Below are 8,794 nucleotides of genomic sequence, written 5' to 3'. Positions count from 1 at the left end.
GTCTACCTTTTGAAGAATTTTAAAAGCAACAGATATAAAGTCTAGAGCAAAGCCTAAATATTTATATAATTGTAATTTTGAGTGCTATTATTACTATCATTTTTAAATAATCTTTTTTCTTCTTTTTGTTCTCCTCGCCCATTTCAATTTTTGCATAAGAAGAGAGTTTGGTCCAATTCATTTCCTCCCTGCTTTGTCATCCCCAAGTGGTGTCTTTCTCGTATAATGTATTAGAAGGAAATAGAATAACTCAGTGAAGCACACTTGTAAGATGGCTCTCAGTGATTTCTACCTCCTGGTATTCTCTCCCAGTGTAATATTCTCCTTTTGAATGCAAGCAGGACCTAACACCTGGCTTTTAATACACTGAATATGTAAAACTGTGAAGTCACTTTCTAGATTAGATTACAAAAGCCTGTTGAATTTGCCCTGTCCTATTCTCTCCTTTTTGGCTTGCTCATTCTGATGATAGCAGCAGCCATTTTGAGAGCTCCTCAATGCACTATCCCAGACAGCAAAGAATGAGGGAAGGAAGCTTCCAACCCATAGTTCATGTGAAACAGAGACCTCCGTCTAACAAATTGCCAATAACCTATACCAGGGGTCCCCAAACAAGGCCCGCAGTCCGCATGCGGCCCCCTGAGGCCATTTATCCTGCCCCCGCCGCACTTCCGGAAGGGGCACCTCTTTCATTGGTGGTCAGTGAGAGGAGCATAGTTCCCATTGAAATACTGGTCAGTTTGTTGATTTAAATTTACTTGTTCTTTATTTTAAATATTGTATTTGTTCCCATTTTGTTTTTTTACTTTAAAATAAAATATGTGCAGTGTGCATAGGGATTTGTTCATAGTTTGTTTGTTTTTTATAGTCCAGCCCTCCAACAGTCTGAGGGACAGTGAACTGGTCCCCTGTGTAAAAAGTTTGGGGACCCCGACCTAAACCCTACCAATAACCACTTGACTGAGCTTGGAAGTGAGCTCAACCAACCCCCATTAAGCCTAAAAATGACTTCAATGGCTGCTGACCTCTTAACTCAATCGTGTAAGAGAAGCAGAGCAAAGATCCTGAACCAGATTCTCAGTGAAAAAAAAAACAAAACAAAAACGACAGCCTTGGCCAGATAACTCACTTGTTTAGAGCTTCATACCGAAGCACAGAGGTTGCAGGTTCGATCTCCAATCAGGGCACATGCAGGGACAGATCTATGTTCCTTTTTCTCTCTCTCTTTTCCTTCTTCTCTAGCTAAAATCGGTCAATTTAAATAAAAAAAAACACAATAAAACTGAGATAAAAATTGTTACTAAGTGTTTAGGTAAGCCACTAAGTTTGTGAGTTATTTGTTATACAGAAATAGAAAACTAATCAAACTTATTCACAGCATTTTTATTTCCCAAACAGTTCTATTTGTAATGATACTTCTCCAGCGTATTTAAAAGTACATTAGTTTCTGTGGTTAAAGATATGTCTTTTTATTTCCAAATCACTTCTTACTGTTATTTCCTCTCTACCTCTACATTCCAGAAAGAACAATCAGGCAGTAATTATCTTCAGAGTAGATGACAAATGAGACTATATATAATACTTGAGTAGAAATCTAAAATTCTATATTTAAATAAGTCAATTATATAATGAAATAGTCAGAAAACAATTTTGAGCATCTAATTTTTTGAAAAGCAAGCTGAGAAATACAAATAAGAATAAAATATTGTTCTGCTTCCAATAAGGTAACAATTTAGTGAAGACAATTAGACTTACATAGATTTAAAGCTTACTAATGCCCCAAAGTAATAAATGACAAATGGGTTGCATAGACAGGAAGCAAGCTAAAAGTAAAGAGAAGAAAGTAGCTCTCTAGGGGGAGGCAGAGTACATGCTACTATTTTTCATTGATTCAAATTAGAAATTAGACCAATATCCATCTTTGCCAATACCAGTGTTTCCTTCTGTGATACTTTGTTTCATTATTAATTATTTACATAAGCATGGATAACATTTCATTTTACTTATGAATCTAGGGAATGGTATAAAAAATATTAAAAGTTTCCCCAAGGCTAAAGGCAGTATTAAAATTAAAACTAAAATTGTAAAACTGAAGTAAATAATGAAATACAACCAACCAACTAATTTTAAAAATTAGATAGGAAAGAAACAGTGATAAAAATATATCTCACAATATAAACACAATGTCAAAATATTAAAATTTGTTTTAAATAATTGTATTTTGTTTTTCAATAAATTATTTTGTATCATGTTTCTATCTTAAACCCCTAGAAGACTTATAAACTGTCTAGTTAAATAGATATCTTTATTTAGTAGTACTAATAGTCCTAGGAAAATATTTCTTAACACCTAAAAAGACATGGGTGCTCTGAGGAAAAGTAATACTGAAAATAATGTGAGGAGGGAAAGAAGAGTAGGCATGTTGCCACGGAAAAGATGGAGCATGGCATTTTAAATAGAAAGAACTGATTAATAAAGGCAAATTCAGAAGAAATCACATATAATAAAGACTTAAGACACTCCCATTGGATTTTGAAATTTGAAGGCTCTTTTATGCCTTTAATGACAGATAACTTTAGCACAGTCATGGGGAAAAAGCTGAAATTCAATGGATTAGAGTGTGAATTTGAGGTCGGGCGACAATGAGAATAGACCACTCTAGGACAAGTTTAGATAAAGAGCACAGGAGACACTTGGTTATTTGAGGACTTAAGGCTCAAGAAAGGACAACTTTATAGGATGTTTACAAATTGACAAGAGAATAAGCTCTAAAGCAAGACTTAAGAATGGGCACATGGCACTCCACATAGAAAAGGCTAGATTGCCTTAGGCTAGGAAGAGACGATCTCTGAGATGGAGAAAAGGATGGCAAGGAGCAAAAATATAGACAAATATATGCTTTTCTGAGAGGGGCCTTGTATTTTAGAAGATGATAACTTCAATTTTCTCTCTGCTCATACACAGGCGAAGAAATAGAGGATAAGAATGGATAATAACAGTAATGAAAAGACATTAGAGAACAAGACATATAGTTATAAGGGTGTCAATCAGATTTTTATGATTTCTTCCATCTGTACTCAGCATTATTAATATTTTACTAAATCTTTAACAAGTGATGCTATTAATGCTTGCAAGTTTGTTTCTGTTTGTTTCTATAGCTATGAGTAACATTCAGATCTTTTGCCAGAGAAAGTTTGCTAACCATTTAGTCTGGAGAGAGATATAGAAATTCAAAGTAAAAAAATTAGCTTTATGTTCATCACCGAACAACTATTTTTAAAGTTATACCCCTCTCATTATATAAACTTAATTGGCTGTTTTTATCCTATGTGATATGAACATAAAATGACACAGATAAAAAGTAACTGGCAATTCCTAAAATACATGTCTTATATGAATTTATCAATGACTTCTTTTTTCTGGTTGGAAGTGAGTGGGTATGGTCTCATATGTGCCTTCTATAAGACTAGACTTGATCAGTCATGAAAACAGCAACTCACCTTTACTTTTTATCTTTCAATCTGTTTATCATGTTCATGTTATTTTGTGTGTGTGTGTGTGGGGGGTAACAGAAAAAACATTAAAAGTTATAGTCTTGGAAAGAAAAATAAGAGGCACTTAAAACTTAGAAAAATATCCACCCAAGATATATTTCAGTTCATGTTGAACATCAGATGCATTATTTTAAAAGAAATAAGATTTTTAAAAAAACGTATTTAAAGACAAAGCCAATTGTATGCACATAACTAGGGGTAAAAAACGTACTTACAAACCAATTTTTAAAACATTTCTCTTCCCAATCGGCAAGTAAAGTCAGTGGTAATTCTTGTAGAGCATGACAATATGTCCAGAAAAAAAAAATCTTGGACCCAGAGTTAGTAAGTGGAGATTTGCAACTCAGATCTGACATTTACTAAATTTTTATTTGAGGTAAGTCGTTGAAACTCTCTGAGTTAAATTTTCTGATTGAAAATGAAGATAAGGTTTATTATCCAGGAAGATTATGTAGAAAAAAAATAATCACACAAATTTTCTGAAAGAGTGTAGTATAATATGAAGCACTCTAAGATGTTGTTTTGAGGAACCTTGCAAGAAAATTCAATCTATAATCATTTTAATCATTTTGTTTTCATACATTTCTGCAAGTGTGGAGGCATTTGGTCCCAGATTATAGAAAATTCAATATAGATAGATCAAGCCTAAATTCATGTGAGGCATAATATTTTGATTTTCCATTATACAAAAGACAAAAGAAGAAAAAATAAAAACTAAATCAGAGATCTATAGACCTATCATTTAAAAACAATAGGGCGGGCCCTGGCCGGTTGGCTCAGTGGTAGAGCGTCAGCCTGGCGTGCAGGAGTCCCAGGTTCGATTCCCAGCCAGGGCACACAGGAGAGGCACCCACCTGCTTTTCCACCCCTCCTCCTCTCCTTCCTCTCTATCTCTCTCTTCCACTCCCGCAGCCAAGGCTCCATTGGAGCAAAGTTTGCCTGGGCGCTGAGGACGGCTCTGTGGCTCTGCTTCAGGCGCTAGAGTGGCTCTGGTTGCAACAGAGTAACGCCCCAGATGGGCAGAGCATCACCCCCTGGTGGGCATGCCGGTTGGGTGCATGCGGGAGTCTGTCTGACTGCCTCCTCGTTTCCAACTTCAGAAAAAAATACAAACAAACAAACAAAAAACAATAGGGCTTTTCTTCTCAATCTTTCTTCCCATTTCTTATATTTTAAATATATTGATCACCTCATTTTGTTAGCTCTACAAGTAGGATATTTTTCTGTATTACAAACCCTTCATTGTCATAAGTTTAAATGGGTCCAGACTTATCATTATTATTGGTAATTTCATGCATTTTCAGTGTTTTACTATTCTGTGTAATATACATAAATCTTTGCTATATTTTTTTAACTCCCAGGGGACGGTTGTATTACTAGAAAGGTTTACATGCTGTTTTCTTTCCATCTTAAATCTTAATTTAATTTGTATTCTTTCAAAGATAGTGTCATCTTTATTTAAAAAAAATCATTAGCAAAAATAATATAGCACAATAAATGGCATTCAAAAAACTTTGCTCTTTAAGGAGTTTAGACTTGATTTTTCACCTTTGAAATCCTTCTGGTTACCAAGCATAGAATTTTAGAGTTGGCTTCTAATATGTATAGAATGAATTGTTTATCAGTTTGAAAGGTTAGTTTACTCTCCAAGCTGGAAATGTTGGTCATTTCCAAAGGCTTTGTAGAGAAATCGTGTCATGCAGTGTCTATAATTTTTATTCGTGTGAGGAAGATCATTTCAAGGCTAGTTGGACAAATGATAATATAAACAGAGCACATCCACAACTTAGATAAATAGATGGGCTTTTATTGCCAAAAATAATTTGTTCTTGGAGAGAATATCTAACACTGGTGACTCATATTCTTACAGCAGAGTGACATTTGGGATTGGAGTCAGATCTGACCTGGCATATTTCTGAAGGATAACATCTCTTAAACAAATGGGTAGAAATTATTTATTAATACAGAAATTTAGTAAATTATTTACATCAAGTCACATTTACTTAGTTATATCATTCGTTCCTAAATATATTATCTTTTTATGAACGAGAATAGGAATTCTCATTTCTGCTAAAACTGGTCTTAATTTATAGACAGTTCTGTTATCATTTCAAATAACTACAATCAGGAGCGTTTTATTACAGTAGAACCCAAGAGCTGAAATACAAATTTGATATGACACCTTAACACTTACTTAAGAATGGTCTGTAATCTTCAATATTCTAGATAAGTGATATAATATTATTTATATTTATTTATATTGGAAAAAATTTGAGGAAAGAAACTATTTCTCATGTTGTATCCTCCAAAGCCCAGTGCTAATATCATAAACAGATTCTCAGTATTGTTTGCTAGTGGGTGGATGGACAGATGGATGGATGGATGGGTAGATGGATGGATGCATGCATGACAAGAACAATCACTCCCCTTATCTCTAGCTATTGCCAAACTTATTCCATTATTTATTTAGTGCCTGAGCTTTTCAAATTCTGAGATCTTAGTAATAAATTGATCATTCTTTAATTTATTTTTTTAACTGAGTCAATGTTTTAAAAATCTGCCATGTGCTTAACATTGCAGATGGGCTCAACACAGCAACACTGCAAAAGTTCAAATGCTGCTCTAAGACTGTAATCTAATAAAGACATGGCATGTACCATTGAAGTCTTACAGAGTGCTAACAAAATACTTATGATAAAAGCCTAATTTGAATGGGGATGGTGGGAAGACAGACAGAGATAGGAAGATAGAAAATTACTTTGGTAAGCATAAATTATTAAATAATTTCATTTTTATAAGTTCTTTCTTTCTTTTTCTCTTTTTTTCTTTAATCCTTTCATTTCCTACCCAGCCCTCTCCCCCAAAACTGTCAGCCTGCTCTCTATTTATGAATATGTCTCTCTTTTGTTTGTTAGCTAGTAGTTAGCTAATGAGTAGTTACTCATTAGATTTTACATATAAGTGAAATCATATGGTACTTCTCTTTCTGTGACTGGCTTATTTCACTTAGCATAATGCTCTCCATGTCCATCCATGCTTTTGCAATATGCACCCTATGTTCATTGTAACGTTATTTACCATAGCCAAAGTTGGGGAAGCAGCCCAAGTGTCCATCAGCAGGTGAGTGGATAAAACAACTGTAATACATTTATACGATGGAATACTACTTGGCTGTCAATCATTTCTTTGAACAATGATTGTTTAGGGTGTCAGTTATATGTCAGGCACTATCAATAGACTTCAGAGGAGCAGTAATGAACGAGAAAGACACAGTTGCTAACCTGGCAAACCTCACCATTTAAAGAGAAAAATTTGAACTCTAATTGAACTAAAAGGTTTGTTCAAGTAAGTCAGTCAAGGAGTGAAAGGCTTGAGGGGATAAAACTCTCAAATGCTTAAAATAAATGGACACTGATTAATATAATTGATAAGGGAGAGATCAATTTTTCTAATCCCTTCAACAAAAACCTAACTAACCTAAAATAAATCAGTCTTGAGCAAAGTCAATTGATCATTTGAGCCTGACATTTTCTCAACACTGTCTTTTTAACCTTTTATGAAGTGCCTTTATTTTGTAGATGAGAAAAATTAAATTAAGAAATACAAGAAATTTTACCAAAATCACATTGCCAGTATCTAGTTAAGTAGGAATTCAAAATGAGAATGCACGTTTTGATCTTTTTTGACCACTTTTATTTTTAACAAACTTCTTAAAGCAAAAGGAAAAAAGAATAGAAGGTGCTAAAAGTTGTGTCCTGATGAGGGTCCTGCATTTCAACATTTGATTATAAAAGAAAACTGCAATAAAATAAAGCAATGAAAATGAGAATTCCAGAAGATATATAGTTAAATGCATATATAGCTTTAAAAATATGTCTATTGCTTCTTTTAATATGCATGCCAACCTAATTTCCACAGTGAAATACTCTCAGTTTCTTCTTAAACATCCCTATTCTTATCATAACTTAGTACACACCCTGTGCTTCCTATAATTTATAGGTGCCCATAGTTCTAGGAAGTTAATGATCTCTGATAATACTGTATATATATGACACAAGGCTACTAGAATTTTCAAATCAGAGGAATGACATTCATTCAGGTTTTACATGGGAAAAGTGACCAATTATAGATTTATTTATGGAAGTTAAAAGAGTGTGAATAATATAAATGCTGACATATTGCCTGTAATATCACAATCACAATCAATGCCTAGAGTAGAACTGGAAGAGAAAAATAAATAAATAAAGCACATTTGAACATTATGAAGAAATATCTCTGCTGGTTTATGCTAGGAGAAAGTCAGTAAAAGTCCAAACTATAATGTGCTACTAAATCCCAATTACTCTTTGTGTTATTATTAAAACTATTATGTAACTTCATTTATTTGAGAAAACATACTGATTGCTCTTCTCTTCTTGAGTCTGGTACTTACCTAGTAGAGTAGATATAGAATAGACTTTGTAGGATAGCAATTATTTCAATGGTTTTGTTTAAGGTATTTTTCCTTCACCAAATTGACCCCTTACTTAATTGTCCAGAGTTATTTGGAGATTCAAAATCACTGCAGTTCAGGAACAGTGTTGCAAAATATCAATGTATAGTACTGTTTGGTCCCAACCATCAGTCCCCTACAATAGGTCTTATACTTCAGCTTTCATTAATGCCAGCAGTTAGGGTTTCTTTTAGATGAATATTTAGCATACGCTTTGTTAATAAAAGCAGCATTTGTTTTAACGTTGCTTTTTTTAATCCTTATCTGATTGAAAACAAAATTAATGTTTCTAGTGCATATCTATGCCCCAACCTCACCATGGAAGTTCAAACACAGAATAGATGTACATTGGCTGAAGCCCAAGACTGAAACAGAAGGAGATGCCAAAGGTCTGATGACAGCAGTCAAGGTTTTTGGCTTATCTATGAAGAAAAATTAACACATGGGCTTTAAATGAAAAATATCCCATCCTCATGCAAAATGCAGCAGCATTAATTACAAGAGTAAAGTCTATTCATATCTTATTTCAGAAGAAGGTGGGCTATTTTTCATTCTGGATGCACTGATTGTTATTCAATAAACCTTGCTGGATTTTGCCCTAACTGCATTTATCAACTGTGAGAGTTGTTCAGAAAATAAGTTTATAAGGTTAATTACCAGCATATTATGCAGAATGCAGAAAACTTAGTGATGGTTTTATATAATGCTGGCATGAGAGGGATCATTTCTCAGAGCTCAGCTCTGATTC

Source organism: Saccopteryx bilineata, chromosome 5 (genome assembly GCF_036850765.1).
Source record: "Saccopteryx bilineata isolate mSacBil1 chromosome 5, mSacBil1_pri_phased_curated, whole genome shotgun sequence".
NCBI classification, from domain to species: Eukaryota; Metazoa; Chordata; class Mammalia; order Chiroptera; family Emballonuridae; genus Saccopteryx; species Saccopteryx bilineata.
The sequence above is the reverse complement of the archived record's forward strand: the minus strand, read 5'-3'. Positions refer to the sequence as shown.